General features: G+C 44.2%; 1 non-coding gene across 1 annotated transcript; it reads left to right on the top strand.

Annotated features, from left to right (window-relative positions):
* Positions 1-2711: 2711 nt before the first annotated feature.
* Positions 2712-2784, top strand: Trnav-aac. Its single transcript has one exon. It is a non-coding gene; the product is annotated as a tRNA-Val (tRNA).
* Positions 2785-18628: the final 15844 nt, after the last annotated feature.

Raw genomic sequence — 18628 nt, 5'->3', positions numbered from 1 at the left:
CAGGGGGCATTTTGGCGGTTGAATTTTCAACACTGGCCAATTAAATGAAGTTTAACTGCAGTCAATAGAGTTGCAGATAGCAGTTCCGCGTCGTCATGTAGTGAACAAATTCACGCTTACGGAATACCTGAGGAAGTTCTAATTGGATACAAGACTTGTTAACAGATAGAAAATCCTAAGAAGGCCAGGTCATGTGCAGGGTCAATGACCAGATCCAAGCCTGCCATTTCAACGCTCGTTGATCCATCTTGCAAACCGTAAGCGCAGGTGAACAGGTAGATCCAATCTGGATGGCCAGGCGGGGCTAGGAAAATCGGTCCGCTGGAATGCCGGTCCAATTTGTTAGCCACTGCGCCACCCTAGACAGTTTGTGTACCGTAAGGTGACAAAGACCGGCGGCTGACCATTATCATTAGAAGGCACAGTGCGACGTGCATATATAAACCATCAGGTATTTGCATCATTCAGAGCCGTTAGCTAGCAAGAGTATCGGTGTAAGGTGGAACTATCACATAATTGCATCCAGGGCAATAAAGAGCAGAGGCTGAATTTTACTAGAAGAACCCTAAGGGAGTGCAACTCCAATCCGTTCATTATCGGTTCGTGTATCATAAATCCCATCACGAAGGAGAGACTTCAGGATGTGGAACGACTCACGTTATACATTAACAGGCAGAACCAGATCCTACAGGACATTCCTGTAACGTATACTGGCAACAAATTGTGACTGCTGCTAATTACTCATACTGATATTTATGGCAATAACTTCTAAATTACTTCATATATAGTTACGTGTGTTCTAGAAAAAGGTGGTGCTCCTCCTCGTAGCTGCTCTTAGCTAATATAGTACTTCAAACAAAGCGCTCATGTAACTTTGCACAGAACATTGTCAGCTCTCCACATACTAGCTCTATCAAGAGCTGCCTAATGTACAGCTTAGAATTATGCAGAATTTACATTCGTAAGTACAAATATCATGAAATATTGTACACAGATTTACATCATTTTTGAATTTAAAGGAATTTTAAATTTTGTGCCTGATGTCTGCTCGTTAATCTGTAATACTCATTTGGACAAGAATATAAAACTTCGTTCTGAATCTTAGGTAGACATACATACTGTATAAACAATATTCATACTGCATGCTTCTCTATAATAAGTTCTTTTTTACGTTAGATGCATAGCCCCGGTCATGCTATAGGACAGTAATGACTGAAAGCATGCTAGCAACTCTGCCTGTGAGCGAACAAACCCGGAGAGATTTTTGTGTGCAGAGCAGGCAAAGTCGCTGCACACGAGAGTGCTGGAGACGAATGTGAGGATTTTCTCAATCGAGCGCTGGCGAGCATACGAGGAGCATGGAACGCAATACGAACGGTGAGCTTCCAAACGTGTACTTGATGTATCGAATAACTGAGCTCTATGGATGAGGCGCTAGACGGATTTATCTAGAACGCTTCCTAGACGGACGTCAACCGCACGACAGTTCGTTTGCACTTCTGCACCGAAATGCGTGCGATTACGGCTCGTTAAGAAACGGCTGGGCCCAGGCTTTTTTTTTTTCTTTTCTTTTTCATTCTTCTCCCAGAAGGGGTGAGGAGGTCACATGAAGAGCCTACTGCTCTTTTGTGCCTATATTATGTTATGCTGTTTTGACACATTTTATTTATAATAATTGTTATTTCGAGTGTCTACTCATATCTAACCGCTTTCTATCGCATGGGAGGGTGAAAAGATCCTGGCACCTGCCCGAGTGGTGAGGGAAACCACCCTAAAACCTCAGCAGGGATCTGTTGAGTCTTCTGTATCTTGTGTCTATGTTATTTGTGTTCTTCAGCGTCTGTTCGGTGTGTGGTCAATGTTTTTACTTTCTTGATTTTAAGTGTCGTCTTCGTCTTCAGGTTCGTCATATTGAAGGTGTTTTATCATGTCCTCTTGTACGTCAGTGTCGGTAACATTTGTTGCTGTTTTATTGCCTTTATGCTAGTTTTAATTATTATGGGTGGATAGGGGTATTTTGTTTTTGAGTGCCTTAGGACTGTGTAATTTCTTTGTAGGAGCTCCGTTGTTGCTGTAATGTTCTGAAGACGGTTGGCGCCAATTTTGGCGCTTAGCTGAACCCACCTTTTCCTGAAGGGTTGTACTTTTGTATTTTGGTAGACTAATTCGTTTCGCGTCCTGGGATTCATTTGGGCTGCTATTATTAATATTTTCCTTTCTGTTGCCATTATCTTCCCTATTGCAGTTTTGTTTGCCATCCATACTGGAGCAGCATGTTCTAGTACGGACCGAACAAAATCTTTGTATGTGTATATCATTGTTTCGGTATTTTGCCCCGTTTGTACTGCTTCTAAATAGGCGGAGTGGTTTTAGCCTCGTCCTTTCTATGTGGCTCCCATGACACGTATTTGTCTAGGGTGCTCCCCACATACTTTGCGCTGCCCTTCGCTGTTATGGTGCGGCTCCGTGCCGCTAATGAAGTACCTCGTACGGAAAGAAAGAACCGCTGATGCTACTGAGTACTCGCCCGCGAGCGTTTCCAAAGACTTCTTGAGCTCTTATTCGTGACGGCATTCAGACAGTAAAGGGGGCTGTCGATTGTTGGATACGAATGCGAAATACCTGCATTCTGCGTTTCCGCACAGTGATTTTTGCGTTAAAATGGCGACCGTCCTACAAGTTCTACCAGAGGTGCAGCGCAGAGCGTTGCAGTTTCCGTGGTGTAGCGGTTATCACGTCTGCCTAACACGCAGAAGGTCTCCGGTTCAATTCCGGGCGGAAATACTTTTTCGTCGCACTCAACAAGACACTTGCTACTGTGGTCATTTAAATCGGCGCGTTAGAGAAGAAATTGTGTTGGATGCCGTGGAGACTTCTCCATGCACCAGCACGTGTGCCGTTGGCTCGGAGTTAAGAATGTTTTGAGCAAGTCCCCTACACGCCTTTCATCTCTAAAGGATGCAGCTATTGCACACCGATGGCCATCCTGCACGTGTGCGTTTCGCGCAATGGTTTCTGCAACAAAGTGACCGCGATGTTCATTTCCCAGCTTATGAGTTGTTCACTGATGGGGCCACACTGAGTAGGGATGGTGTATTCAGTCACCAAAATGAGCATCTGTGAGCATCAGAAGACTCCAACGGTGAGCGATACCACGCAGTGCAGTTTCGCTTCACAGTTACTGTGGGGCGGGTTTGGTCGCGGCTGCTCGGTCGGGTCGTACCTTTTATGACCTCGCTCCACCGCCGCGAATTATCAGACCTTTGTGGAACAGGTTAATCCCGCCCGGCTCGCTTGAAGGTGTTCAGCAAATGTGAGGACGAGTGTGTGGTTCCAAAATGACGGGGCCCGTACTCATTTTGCAGTAGCTGTTCGTCGGCGTCCGAACAGGTCACTCACTCCCGCATCGACGGACTGGGCGCGCAGAACCGGTTCCCAGGCCCCCACGTTCGCAGTATTTATCGAGCCACGGTTTCTTTTTGCGGGGAGCTATAAAATCTCGCATGTGTCGCGATCCTGTGCACTGTTATATGGATCCCGTTGCAAGATTCGTCTGCGCAGCTGCAAAGATAAAAGGAACTCCCGGTGTGTTTGGCAGTCATGCTCCGTCTACATCAGGTAAGCATGGCTTCTGGTGGTGCGAACTTCGAGCATCTATTGTAACATTAGAGCTGTATTCGTGTCGTACAACTCGTGTACTCATTATGTCCATGAAATGTTTCAAATGAATCACTGTCTTGTTTACTTTCCGATATTCGATCTCTGCCATCACTTACCCCTGACGTTCGTGGCCATGGGTTGCTATGCAGTTCTCAGTCCGTTTGATGTGTCGCGCCTCCCCCAGAAGTTTGTTGCACCATCCCTGTAGGAGCACGTACTACTAAAATCTGTTCATACCACTTCGTTCCCTGAGCGGAGGTAATCGTGCGGTGCGGATGGAGGAGGACAACGACCGCCGCGGAGAAAGTAACGGGCTGGCAGTAGAGAGGCGAGCAGAGTTCTCGCAGTACTTGAAACACAGTACCGATTTCTTGCTCTGGTGTAAATGAGTGGGGGTGAGAGACAGATCTCGTGTAAGTGCCTGTTTACAGAGACGCTTATCTTTGCATGCGATATATATCCTTAGCACACAACAAAGCTGAGGAAACAAACGGAAACCGGCACTGAACGGCTGTTCACTGCAGCGCTGGAGAATGGTGGGCCGCTTACGTCGGCAGAAGTGGCAAAAGGCATGAAACGTTCCGAAGTACCTCAAAGAGTTCCAGGCAGAACTCTAGCTCTCACGGAACAAGAAAAAGTAAACAGACTACAGTGTGTGAAATGGCGCCTCCAACAATGCGTTTGCACGGGCGGATGACACTTAGCAACCTATTTCGCCGTTACGCAAAACAAATGTAGGTCTACCCAACAACGAAGCATGACATACATAAATAAATAATACCAGACACGCTTACCTTATGTCACACGTAGTCATCTTGCCTTGGCATCAGCGAACTCCTGCACAACTCTGTTCAACTCCAGTCAGCTGTAGCTCATGTTCCGCCGCCATTGTTGTCAGCCCACACAGTCGTGGCTGACCCATCGTCATCGTTGACCTCTGGTACATTTTAATCAGTTCAAGCTCCGAAAAACTTCTTTTTCCACTTGCCACTGTCACCGTTTATGTCAGCTATATTCTTAGGAGTACATTTACTTTGGGTGCAAAGCCATATTCTCGTGTGGGTTTAAAAGCTTCAGTTGGTGAGCTACCACACTATACCAACGTCGAGACCAAAAAAGTTCATCTTTAAAATCGACAAGACTGATGTCCTTAAATTTGTCGTACAGTTCGGAAGAATTGTCGGGTGATATTTCTTTGATTCTACTAACTCTGTACAAAAAATCAGGAAGCTCACTATGACTTTCAAGCTGTTGAAATTTTCATTGAAAAGCATGTATTGAGTTGGCGCATAAGATCGCAGCGTTCTTTCTGTGCGTTCAATAAACACAACAGGTACAAGTAACAGAGACTTTAATTATCAATAATATATCCTCCTTCACTATTTACGACAGCCTGACATCGATGGGGCAACTTTTCGATTCTGCGACTGTACAAATCACGTGGTTTTGAGGCGAAGAACTCCTCCAGCCACGTTCGGAGCGCGTTTTTATCTGCAAAGCAAGTTTCTCGAAGGTCGTACGATTGAGAGCGGAAAAGGTGACAATCTGAGGGTGAAAGATCAGTTAAACAATATGGGTGCGGAATGACTGCCCAACCCAACTCCTGTGTGGTGTTCTGCGGGGCGGCCGTTATCGTGGAGTGGCATCACCTCACGCAGTCTTCCTGGTCGTCGTTCTCGGACTGCGTCGACAGTATGTGCCAGCAGTGACGGTTGGACCTCGGGGAAGCAATTCCTAGTACGCCACACCGTCGCTGCTCCACCAGACGCAGCCGGCCGAAGTGGCCGTGCGGTTAAAGGCGCTGCAGTCTGGAACCGCAAGACCGCTACGGTCGCAGGTTCGAATCCTGCCTCGGGCATGGATGTTTGTGATGTCCTTAGGTTAGTTAGATTTAACTAGTTCTCAGTTCTAGGGGACTAATGACCTCAGCAGTTGAGTCCCATAGTGCTCAGAGCCATTTGAACCAGACGCATAACATTACCTCTTGTGGACGCGCGCAGGTCTGGTGCTGCTTTGTTTGGGCTGTCATTCCTTTCTTTTCCATAAGTTACCACGAAGTCAGCGTTTATCGTCAACAGCAGCGATACAGGATCGGAAGGGTCGGTGTTGTTCACGAGGCAATTGATGAGCAAGCAGGGACGCACGTATGGCTACCAACTAATTCTTGTGATTCTAGCTTAGAGCATGCCTAATAAATTAGCCGCTATCTCCTCAGAGAATGTTCGCCGTCGCAAATCAGAGGTAGAAAAGGTTAATATGATTTCAGTAAGTTGCAGGAGCATCCAAGGAAAAGTCCCAGGATTAGTATCGCTTATTGAATGTTATAAAGCACAGATGGTATTAGGAACAGAAGTTGGTTGAAACCAGACGTTAATGACAACGAAATCCTGAGTTCAGATTGGAATATGTATCGTAAGGATAGGTCAGTCGCCAATGGTGGTGGCGTATTTATTGCAGTAAAGAATTCGAGAATATCTAGCGAGGTTATCACGGATTCCGATTATCAATTAATCTGGGTGAAGTTAAGTACCAAAGACTGGTCAAAAATGGTAAACATATGCTTTTATAGACCGCCTAGGTCAGGAGCTCTAGTGGTAGAGCGATTCAGACAGAACTTGCAGAATATCGTTAGTAATTTTCTTGATCACGCCGTTGTAAAAAGGGGTGACTTCAACTCGCCAGGTGTAGATTGGGAATGTCATGCTATCAAAGCCGATGTCAGAGACAGGGATTCGTGTGGCATTCTTCTTGATTGATGTCTTGTCCGAAAATTACTTTGAGCAGATAGTTAGAGAGTCAACTCGTGAGGGTAACGTCTTAGACCTCCTGGCAACAAACAGACATGAACTTATCGAATCAGTTAACGTATAGCAAGGTATCAGTGATCGTAAGCCTGTGTTAGCATGTATGACAACGGTGACAAAGAATTTTAAGAAAGATAGGAAGATTTTTCTGCTTAGCAAAAGTGATAGGATAGAAATTTCAGAATATCTGAGCAGTCAGCATCAAATATTCGGTCATGAGGGCGAAGATGTGGAATACAAATGGAAGAAATTCAAAGGAATCGTGCAACGTGCCCTAGACAAATATGTTCCGAGTAAGGTCTTAAGGAATGGGTAGGACCAACCATGGTATAATAGCCGTGTTAGAAAACAGCTACGTAAACAATGAGAATTTCACCTCAGATTCAAGAGAAGTAAAAGCCTAGCTGACAAACAAAAGCTGAACGAAGTGAAAATGAGCGTAAGGAGAGCAATGAGAGAAGCGTTCAACGGCTTTGAAAGTAAAACTTTGTCAACCGATCTGATTAAAATCCCTAAGAGGTTTCGATCGTATGTAAAATCAGTAAGTGTGTCAAAATCATCAATTCATTCACTCAGTGACCACATGGTACCGAAGCGGAATTGTACACAATTATAGACCTATATCGTTGACGTCAATCTGTTGAAGAATTATGGAACATATTTGACTCTGAGTCTGGCATCTGCTTTTCCCACTATTTGTTTTATATGGTCATTCCACTTACGTCCGCTCCAGGTAGTTCCTCGGAGATGCTGAACTCCACTAACAGACGTTACAAGAGAGGTGTTGTGCATCACGAAGAGATTTACTATTGAAATTTCAAGAGAGCACTTTTCGGGAAGAGTCGGACAACATAGTACTTCCCTTTACATACGTCTGGCTTTATGACCACGGGGACAAAATTCGAAAAATTAGAGCCAATGAGCAGCACGGAGTGGCAGTGCGGTCTCAGGAGCCATGTCACGGATTGCGCCGTCCCTCCGACCGGATGTTCGACTCCTCCCTCGGGCATGGCTGTGTGTGTTGTTCTAGCATAAGTTAATTTAAGTAGTGTGTAAGTCTAGGCACCGATGACCTCAGCAGTTTGGTCCCTTAGGAATCCACACACATTTGAACATAGAGCCAGTGCAGAGGCTTACCGACGATCATTCCTCCCACGCGTTATTCGCGAGTGGAACAGGATTGGAGGGCTCAGTTAGTGGTACAAACAGTAACCTCTGCTACACACCATTAGGTGGCTTGCGGGGTATAATGTAGATGTAGATGCGGTACTCATACACCCTATTTTTGAACCTTCCCCATTGCATGTAAATGTACAGGACGGTGGAATGATGAGAGTGCATCACATTTGCCTGTTCTCGAGTACACTGCCGTGCATCATTGTGAGTTAATGCGTTTAAACGATCTTAATCAAACCCTGAAGGTCTACCCGAATTGGAGAGTCACTAACGTCAAAACGAGAAAACCATTTTCTTGCCGTGTTCTGTTCGGTGGTATTATGCCCATACACGACACAAGGGTTTTTGGCCGCCTCCGCTGGTGTTATCCCTCTTTTGAACTCAAACAGAAGAATATGTCGGAAATGTTGGCACTCCATTTTCTAGCGTCCACAGCTCGTCTCACAATTTCCAAATAGAAAATGCCGATCTGTACTCTCAAAAAGCAACAGTGAACTACAAATAAAAGATGAGATCGATAAATAGACTTCTAACAACCGGAATACCAATGCGCAAAACAAAAACGTTACGAACTTGTGCACCAACCTGATATTATATCATCCAGTACTGTTTTGTACTGCATTTCTGGATCTTTAGTTCTCTCGTCATCTCCCTCATGCTGGAACTGTTTCTTCTTCTGTCTCTTTCATCTCTGAGTTGTACCACCTGCGGTAGGATTTTCTGAATCGTGTTGGGTTGTCATTTCCTTTGCGTGTAATACGTAAACTTGGAATTGAGAAGGTCCTACCTGCTGTTGGCTTTCTGAATAAGTCGGCAGCTTTCGATAGATCTGTGATAATATTTTGTAGATTTTATGCTGACAGCATTAATATGGAGTAGTATATCATACCATATCACCACGGAACAGAGGAACGTAAAATCAGGGATAATGTTCGCCAAATTGCCAGTATCATGTGCAACGCCTGTGTACATGTTTTCGTCATCACTTATTCAACCAGTGCATCACAGACGTCCTGCTTTCCCACGTTGCTCTTCTGGCACAGCAACAGCGCGTGCAGACTCCGGGCTGTCCAGCTGACGTCCCTCGACTCCGTCCCGGCGCTCCACTCACTGGTGGGTGCGCCTGGGAGCTAGGTGGCGGACATACGTGGCAGGTTATGCAAAACAATTAACAACATTATTATTCCCCACTCAGTAAACATTTTTAATCAATTATTTCATTACCACGTTTCTAGCTATCGCTTTGTCGGGGGTTAAAAATAGTGCATTTACGGCGAATATAGTCGGACCGTTACACAACTGGTTTGTAGAATTTCGCCGTGGCTGTACTTCTGTGTGTAACGAAACGCTCAAATAATTTCGACGTGTAAAACGGCATAACAGGAGACGAAATTTATTTGAAGGTGTTATATTGCTAGAGAAGGCCGAAATGCACGCTATAAGCTCACGCAGGATGGCGTGAGGTCTGAAACAGGATACGTAATGAATGCTATAAGGAAAAGTACGTAGCTTCTGGAATACTTAACTTTAATCCATCATTTGTATACATCGTTCTTGATGAGACATGCTTCATACGATAACTATCAATTGCTATGGCGCCTTGCTAGGTCGTAGCCATTGACTTAGCTGAAGGCTATTCTAACTATCTTCTCTGCAAATAAACGAGGCTTCGTCAGTGTTGCATCGCTAGCTAAGTCGTCCGTACAACTGGGGCGAGTGCTAGTAAGTCTCTCGAGACCTGCCGTGTGGTAGCGCTCGGTCTGCGATCACTGACAGTGGCGACACGCGGGTCCGACATGTACTAATGGACCGCGGCCGATTTAAAGCTACCACCTAGCAAGTGTGGTGTCTGGCGGTGACACCACAGAAGGGTTAGTGCGAAACTAAGCAGCAGTCAGCCGTTTGGGTAGCAGAGGAGATTGACGTCTAGGGAAATGATCACTCGTTTCTTTGGTTAGACTGGACAGACCGAGACTACTACACTGCTTTAGACCACCGAAAAAGGATTCATTCTTAACGGTATAAGCCAACAACAATTTGCTTGCCACAAGTCATCAACGAAATACCGAAAACAATCAAACACGTCGCATCATTCTACATCATGACAAAACTATCACGTAGCAACGAAACAGTCGGTTTTTTGTCGAAAAAAAAACATCGAATTAAGGTCTTATGTCCTTTAACCGCCTGATTTATCAATGGTTTTTAAAAACCTGTTTTTGCTACTACTGATATTATGATATAAAACGTCGTCTGCTGTCTAGAATCAAACGTATTTACGATTTCCAGGTCTAGAAATCAAACAAAAAACAAATGCACAAATATTTCATTCCAGCTGTTCGTAAGCAGGTGGAAATCGATCTGGCTACTGTCAAGCGACAGCAAGCTGCTGGGAGGGCCACCAAGAGCTGTGTGCCAGAGGTACCGAAGATCAAGTACAAATCTCCTGTATCTCCTGTGGACGCTGTCTCTCCCGAAGGAAATCCCAGCCCCGCCATTGCCCGGCCACTTGCCTGTGAGTGGCGTGTCAGTGGTCAGTGCCAGGACAGGGTACACGGGGCACAAGGCGGACTCAGGCTGCCGTTCCCTGAACCTGAAACTGGGCCGATGGCACTCATTTCACCTGTTTTGGGGAAACCTGCTTTGTCCCGTGTCAAGAGGAGACAAGCACTGTGGGGCAGGAGTCTTTTAATAGTTGACACTTGACATGTACGGTGAAATAATGGTATCCCTTAGGGAATCGACAGCAAGGGATGGAAAGGACCACTGGGTATAGTCAGTGTGTACCTGGAGGCCTCAGTCAACATGTTGAAGAGGCCATTCCGGCAGCCATCGAGGGAAGAGGGTTCAACCAACTACATTATGGCGCACGTTGGAACGGACAATGCTTGACGTCTAGGCTTCGAGGTCAGACTTGGATCATTCCAGCGACTACCAGAGAGGACTGAGAATACTAGCCTTGCTCATGCAGCTTCAGCAAAGCTCACAAGCTGCAGCGTTTTCTCCAGAACAGAACGTCGGCCCCAATTGGAAGGTTGAGCTAGAGACTCTGAAGGTTCTATGACGAGCTAGGCTGTGGCTTCCTAGGGCTGAGACTCTAGGGTCCCCCTGAATAGGTCATATGTGCCCTACACATCAGAAGCAGCTACCCAAGTTGCTGACTGTGCGTAGAGTGCACACAAGTTTTTTTTTATATTAAGCGCCTCTCCGTCCAATGCTGATAACGATAGCTGTGGGGAAACCCGGAAGTATCGGTGTAAGATACACACAAATGTCTCCCGCACATGAGAGTATCAAAATCCTAGTGGCTGACTGCCGAAACATTCGCAACGAAGTGCCAGAGTTCTAAGGGCTCCTATCAAGCTCTGAAACTCACATAATAGTAGACACAGAAAGCTGGTTAAAATCTGAGGTTCACATTAATGACATCTTTGGGGAAAATTTAAATGTGTACGAAAAGGATAGGGAAACAGGAAATGGAGGTGGTCTATTTGTCGCAGTAGACAAGAAACTCAGATCCACTGAGATAGAAGCTGAAGCTCTTGTGAGACTGTTTGGGCCAGACTCAATATCAAGGCGGGCTAAGAATTATAGTTGGGTCCTTCTATCGACCACCAGATTCTCCTCCAGATGAGACCGAAAATGTTAGAGAAAATCTCATTTCAGTTGTACGTAAGTTCCGTAATAATACTGTGATAACTGGAGGAGACTTTAATTATCCAACGGTCAATTGGGTTACTAAAAGTCTTCTCCGAAAATTACCTAGAACAGATAGTTAACAACCTCACGCGTGATGTAAATATATTACATCTAATGGCAACAAACAGACCTCATGGCTCTGAGGAAATTCACATTGAAAGTGGTATCAGTGACCATAACGCAGTTACAGTAACAATGAACACCAAAACATAAAGGACAACTACAACACGCAGAAAGATTTGTATGTACAGCAAACTAGACAGAGAAACAGTAGGGTCATACCTCGAGGAGGAACTTGAAATCTTTAGCACAGGACTGGAGCATATAGAGGCATTATAGCTCAGGTATAAAAGAACAATTGACCATGCACTGGACAGATAGGTACGCAGTAGGATAGTTCATACTGGGAGAGATTCGCTATGGTATAGAGTCACCAAAAGAAACATCTAAAGAAAGAAGACTACTACATGATAGGTACGAAACAAAGCATAGAGTTGTAGATAGCGAGATGCTGAATGAAACTCGTTTGGCAGTCAAGAGAGCAATGCATAAAGCCTTCAGTGACTACCGTAGCAGAATATTATCAAATGACATTTTACAAAATTCACAGAAATATTATCATATATAAAGGTTGTTAGTGGAACTAAAGTTAAGTGTTCAGTCACTGGTGGACGAGACAGGAACTGAATTTGAGAGCAGCAAAACAAAAGCAGAAATGTTTGGCGCTGTTCTCAAATGTTTCTTTACAGAGGAAAACCTAGGAGATTTGCCCAAATTTAGTCCTCGTACCACTTAAAAGATAAATGAAATAAGTTTTAGTGTCAGTGCCGTAAAGAAACAGCTGAAATCGTTAAAACTGAACAAAGCCCTAGGGCTCGATGGAATCCCTGTCAGATTTTATACTGAATTCGCGGCTGAATTAGCCCCTCTTCTAACTATAATCTACCGTATATCCGTAAAGCGTAAAACTGTGCCTAGTAGTCGGAAGAAAGCACAGATCACAACTTTCTACTGAAAGGGTAGAAGTAGTGATCCACAAAACTACCGTCCAATATACTTGACATCGATTTGTTGTAGAAGCTTAGAATATATTCTGAGCTCAATCGTAGTGAGGTATCTTGAACAGAATGACCTCCTCAGTGCCAATAGTATGGATTTCAAAAACATCGATCATGTGAAACTCAGCTCGCACTTTTCTCACGTGACATACTGAAAGCTTCGGATAAAGGCAGTCAGGTAGATGCAGTACATCTTGATTTCCGAAAAGCATTTGACTCAGTACCACACCTAAGCTTAGTATTAAAAGTCCAGTCATATGGCGTATCAGATCAAATACGTGCCTGGATTGAGGATTTTTTGGTAGGGAGGATGCAGTATGTTTTCTTGGATGGAGAGTCATCGTCAACGTAGAAGTAACTTCAGGTGTGCCCCAGGAAAGTCTGTTGGGACCTTTGCTATTCATGTTAGTCAGGCTTTTGCAGATGATACAGTTATCTATACTGAAGTACTATCTGAGGGAATCCGCATAAATATTCAAACAGATATTGATAAGATTTCAAACTGGTGCAGAGATTGGTAGCTTGCTTTAAATTTTCAAAAATGCAAAATAATTCACTTCAAAAACGAAAATACATGGTATCGCATGAATACAATTCTAGTGAACCACTGTTGAAATCAGTAAACTCATACAAATGCTTGGATGTAATACTTAGTAGGGACATGAAGTGAAAAGTTTACATAGGTTCAGTCGTGGGTAAAACAGGCAGCAGACTGCGGTTTATTGGCAGAATACGGGGAGAAAGCAGTCAGTCTGCGAAAGAGATTGCTTCGAAATCACTCATGCGATCCGTTCTAGACAAGTACACTATTGAAGATAGATGGAAACTATCCCAAGAAAGTCAACTGACAAAGTTTCAAGAACAGCGCTTGAATGATGTCTCTAGGAACATACTACAACATGCAACATAGCACTCCCATATGGATCACCAGGACAGGGTTAGATTAATTACATCACACACAGAGGCAATTAAACAGTCAGTTTTCCCGCGCTCCATGTGTGAATGGAACTGGGAAAAGCCCTAATAACTGGTACAGTGGGACGTAACCTGTGGCATTCACTTCCCAGCGGTTGGCAGAGTGTAGCTCTAAATGTAGATATTTTATATCAATAAAAAGAATCGCGTGTGGTGATATAAGCACACATTTTAGTAGCTGTAAGGACACATTCTGAATACCGTTGACAGCTATATATCAACTAACCACACTATGCCCACACAAACGAAGAATGATTTATTCTTTCTGTGCCATTCCGGAAAACAAAACGATTTTCATCGCCTCAAGAACCTGCTTAAAATCCTTTCAAAACTATGTTTTTGATGTGCACTGATCACATTGAGTTCGAATGAATAAAGAAGCGTATAAAGTTTGAGAACCAATAAGACGATTTCGCCAAAACATGTTTTTCTATCACTGTGTATCAAATAACTTAAAAGGCGGCGCTCTTAATGGTGACCAAAACACACAGAGGAAAATTTAACTGAAAATTATGAAAGCCCATTTAGTGAGTAGGTGATTGCTGAATTGATTCAACGACAACTGTATCACCTTTTTTGAATAAAAACGTTGTTGCTTTCGTGAGTACAAGAGCAACAGGCTTATTCTGGACGAAAGTCACGTGCGAGAAAGGAGTGTCGCCGAACTGTTAAGCAACGAGAGAGGGAGGAAAGTGCAAGAGCGGCAGCCGCGAAACATTACGCAGCCGAGGACAGCTCTGACTGAGCGAAACTTCAGGCTTCTCCCGCCGTATAAAATGTTCAAACAATTTACGGATATGGAACGGACATCTTCGGTACCTGCCGAGGTCATTGAAGGTGTAACACTGCTGCAATGCTGTAAGTTGTTTGAACAGTTCTGATTATCCTTATTAGTCCCGTTCCGACAGATGCATTACAGAGGAGCGTGAGAAACGCATCGCGAGAAGACGAATAGTATCCATACGCCAGTAAAGGAGAGTGATGTGCACAGCCTGAAGAACGTGCGGCTAGCGACAGAGACTGGCAGCGGCGGCTGTGGCGAGCGCAGGGACGTTCAGAGCAGTCAGGCGATAGGGTTACACCTGTGCGACAACAAGGTGTGTGATTACAGCGGTGTCACGTGTCAGTGTGGTACGCTCTGGACGTCCTACAATAGCGACGTAAAAACGATGAAAAACCACAGGCCAAAAGTCGCCAATACATAATTATAATCTTCAGAACCTTCCGAGAAAGTCGTTCCAACAGTTCGATAACAGCCCGTCATTATTTTCGCAAAAGAAATTCACACTATACTAGTGATTTTTCCGAACATCATTCCGCCTTTTCTTGTCTTCCCTATTCTAGCAGCTCCATGAAGCACGGACCTTGCCGAGGTGGATTTGCTTGCGTGCCTTGGTGATAGAGGTAGCCAGACCGTAGCTGCAGCCACAAAAGAGGGATATCTGCGGCGAGGCCAGAACGGCTTGTGGTTCCTGAAGAGGAACTGCGGCCTTTTCGGTAGCTGCAACATTCTGGGTGACTGACCTATGTGGCACAGTAATATTAGCCATCATGGAACTGTTGTTCTGGTACTGCGAACGACTAAATTTAAGGTTGGTTGTTTTGGGGAAGGAGACCAGACATCGAGGTCATCGGTCTCATCGGATTAGGAAAGGATGAGTATTGGGACAGGGCCGGCACCATTCCAAAATACCGAATGTATCCGGCACGTGTTGCCTCTCTAGTCGTTATTACCGTAGCGGGTTGCGACATAGAGAGAGTCCATTCCAAAGCATCGTTAGTAGACAACAACAAGGTCGCACGCAGTGTATCCGGCAAGTGTTGACTCTCTAGTCGTTATTACCGGCGCGGGGTTGTGACATAGAGAGAGAAACCCTTTCTGGAACTCGAACCCTGCTCCTCCTGGGTGGAAAGGCCAAGTGCTCCCACCTAACACAATTAAACCACCGGACACACATGGAATTGATGGGAAATTAAAAATGCCGGAGCCCTTTCTGGGACTCGAACCCTGGTGCTCCTGGACGGAATGCTCAAGTGCACCCCCAACACATGAAACCTGTCTAGATGCGGGAGAGGAAGGTTAGGTTAGTGTACTTTATTTATTTTGGTCGAGAAACTGACGCAAAGATCGATCCTAATTGCGTAAGTAATCACAAAGATAGGTCCTAATTACACAACTATATGCAAAGCACTACAGAAGGACGGCATAAAATCGCAATACGCCGCGAAAACTGACGATACCATACAACTGGTGTTATCCTGCCAAGAAAAAAATTCGCAGAACCACTCGAAACCAGCGACAGAAACATCGAAACTCTACCCTACACCTACAAGCTGCCAGAGTCGATATTAGCTAACTTTGAGACGAGTGTATTTCCTGCTTTTCATGTATGCGTGTTTCTACTGCATTACAGAGAAGTTATTATCAGAGTTTTTTTTTTCTTTGTATACGTCTACGGCATTGCATGTTTCGAATTCTTTAAGTTCAATGGGCTCCATGTACAATTAATCTTAAATAGAGTGATGGTAGTACTGCTGTCTGGACGCTTCCATATGAGGTCTACTTTTTTCGTATTTGATCTTCGTGGTCCTTATGCGCAATTAATGTTAGTTGCAGTAGAGTCGTTTGGTAGTTACCTTGAAATGAGGGTCTCTAAATTTTGTGTTTACAGTTCCTAGGAAAGAACACCGTCCTCCAAGGACTTCTGTTTGAGTTCTGAAAGCAGCTCCATGGCACTTACAGGTAACAAATCTAGAAGCCATTCGCCGAAATTCTTCAACATGACCTAGAACGGATCAATCCTACCAGTGAAGTAAGCAGGACGATAGTAATACTTCACCTGAAAGTTACTGGTTTATTATTCCTACTCATCAGCATTAACTTGCATTTTTTCCGCATTTAAGGCTAGCGACCATTCATCACACCAAATGGAAATTTTGTCTAAATCGTCTTGTGTCCTCCTACAGTCACTCAGCTTTGATGACTTATCGTAGACCGCTGCATCGTCGGCAGACTACTGACCCGCCAAATCATTTAAGTATAAAGAGAACACCAGCTATCCAATTGCACTGGGCTGCATATTGGATAGAGCCACTCTCTTATCTCTGAGCCTGTTACATATGCTCGTGCCTTCGTTAACGGGCTGCGATGGGAGATCGTGTCATATACCTTCCTGAAATCTAGAATATGTAATCCACCTGTTACCTTCCTTTATAGTTCTAGATATATCACGTGAAATAAAGGCATGCCGAGTTTTGAACGAATGATGCTTTCTAAAATCAAGCTGATTCATCAACATAAACAGCTTAGCCTCAAGAATGTTTATTATATTCGAACTGAGAATACGTACAAAGATTCGGGAGCAGTCCGAAGTTAGGGATATTGGTCTGTAATTTTGCGGTCTGTTCCTTCATCTTTCTTGTATACTGGAGTGACCCGCGCTTTCTTTCTTTCCTTTATACCATTCGTTTCGATCTTCGTGTTGGACGAGAAAGAAAGAGAGAGGGAGAGAGAGAGAGGCGGGGTGATGGACCAATTCCCTGGAGTACTCCTTCTAAAATCTAACAGGAATGCCATCCGGACCAGATGATTTGTCTGTTTTTCAAATCTTGACGGTGCTTCCTTATGTCAGTTACACATCTTCCATACGGGGGTCCGTCCGAAGGTCAAGAGACTGCATGTTTGTACGGTTTTCATGCTTGAACGATGTCTTAAACGTGAAATTTTAAACTTAGGTTTGGCTTTTGCTATCTTCAACTGCCGCACCAGACGTGTCAACAAGGAACTGAATGGAATCCTTAGACTCGCTTACCGATTTTACACACGGCCTGAAAGTTCTCGGCTCCCTGCCAAATCTTTTGCTAAGTTGTGACGGTGGCAGTTACGTGCTTCACGCATTAATATTTCGGCAGCAGGCTAATGACTTACGAGGCCTCGATTCAATCTATTAAACGTGCTTGATTCGATTATTCTATTCCCTACAGCTTACAGCCATGAAATATCGGTCAAATTATACATCATCTTCGTTTTCCATTAATGTCGATGGTACTTCATTCCTAAATATACGGCTTACAAGTAGTATTGTTTAGTGCTCGTCGCAGTTATGAGTACCGGTAACTACAAGCGAGGTTCATTACAAAAGCGATTCATTACAAAAGCGATACTGTCTGACTCGAAATAGCCAGGTATCTATGACAGGGTATGCTAATACACAGAAAATTCGGTGCATAACTGATTCTTTGTCTATGTGATGCACAAAACTAATTTCATTTTGTTTTGATGTTATTTATTTATTTATTGATTTTAGTTTCAGAAGCTATCCCCGATAGCTCCGCATCGCCGTCACCACTACCATCACTGCCAAGATGGTACTTACTTCCGGAGGAGGGGTATGGAAAAGATGATAATGATGACGATGATGATGATGTAATATTTCTCTGCGAAATAATAAATATCGACTAAAAGCACTACATATTTTGGAACACAACCTACGAGCAGCTTAGAGACAGAAGTGATGACACTTTCTGCGGGACCTGACCATCATTTTGCAGAACAATGCTCAAGCACGTAGAGTGCAAACTGTTACTGATTTGTTTGACTGATGGGAGTGCTGAGTGCTGTACCACCTACTGAGGTCCCCTGACGTAAGTCCTCGTGAGTTCAACTCGATTTCTGACTGAAGGAAACACTTCACGGCATTTGCTTGACGACTGCTGCAACTCATCGATTAACAGACCGCGCCACTCGATCTGTCGACACATGTGACACTGCTAAGAGCATCACTGGCAAGGGTTATACACTATGCTGGAGACTACTTTGAAGGTCAATAAAACTTTGAAAGACATATTTATTTTGTACGAGCTGTAAGTAAATAGTTTCCACTGTTAAATTTACAATCGTCGTATATAAACTCTCTCCTAGTATCCACCATCTTCTACAAGACGAGTCCCTTACAACAGAGTATACCACAGAGGTGCATGTGTGTTTGATGCTTTAGAAATACGCAGTGTGTTGCCTCTACAGTTGCTAAATTCATCATAGCATCCACAGTGAGTAAATGATACACTGTCACTGTTGCGGCCAAAGATGCCAATACAGAGATAGAATGTATTGTACTTAAACTGCCAACAGCCTTGTTCAGTCTATTTCAGTAATGTCCAGCCTCGTACCTATCCATATATCCTCAATTTACACTATAACTTTGATGCCACTGGCTGATCTCCATGACAGCAGCAATATCTCCCTCCCTGTAATAC

Source organism: Schistocerca piceifrons, chromosome 1 (assembly GCF_021461385.2).
Source record: "Schistocerca piceifrons isolate TAMUIC-IGC-003096 chromosome 1, iqSchPice1.1, whole genome shotgun sequence".
Taxonomy (NCBI): domain Eukaryota; kingdom Metazoa; phylum Arthropoda; class Insecta; order Orthoptera; family Acrididae; genus Schistocerca; species Schistocerca piceifrons.
Note: the sequence above shows the minus strand (reverse complement) of the source record. Positions and strands in the feature narration are given on the sequence as shown.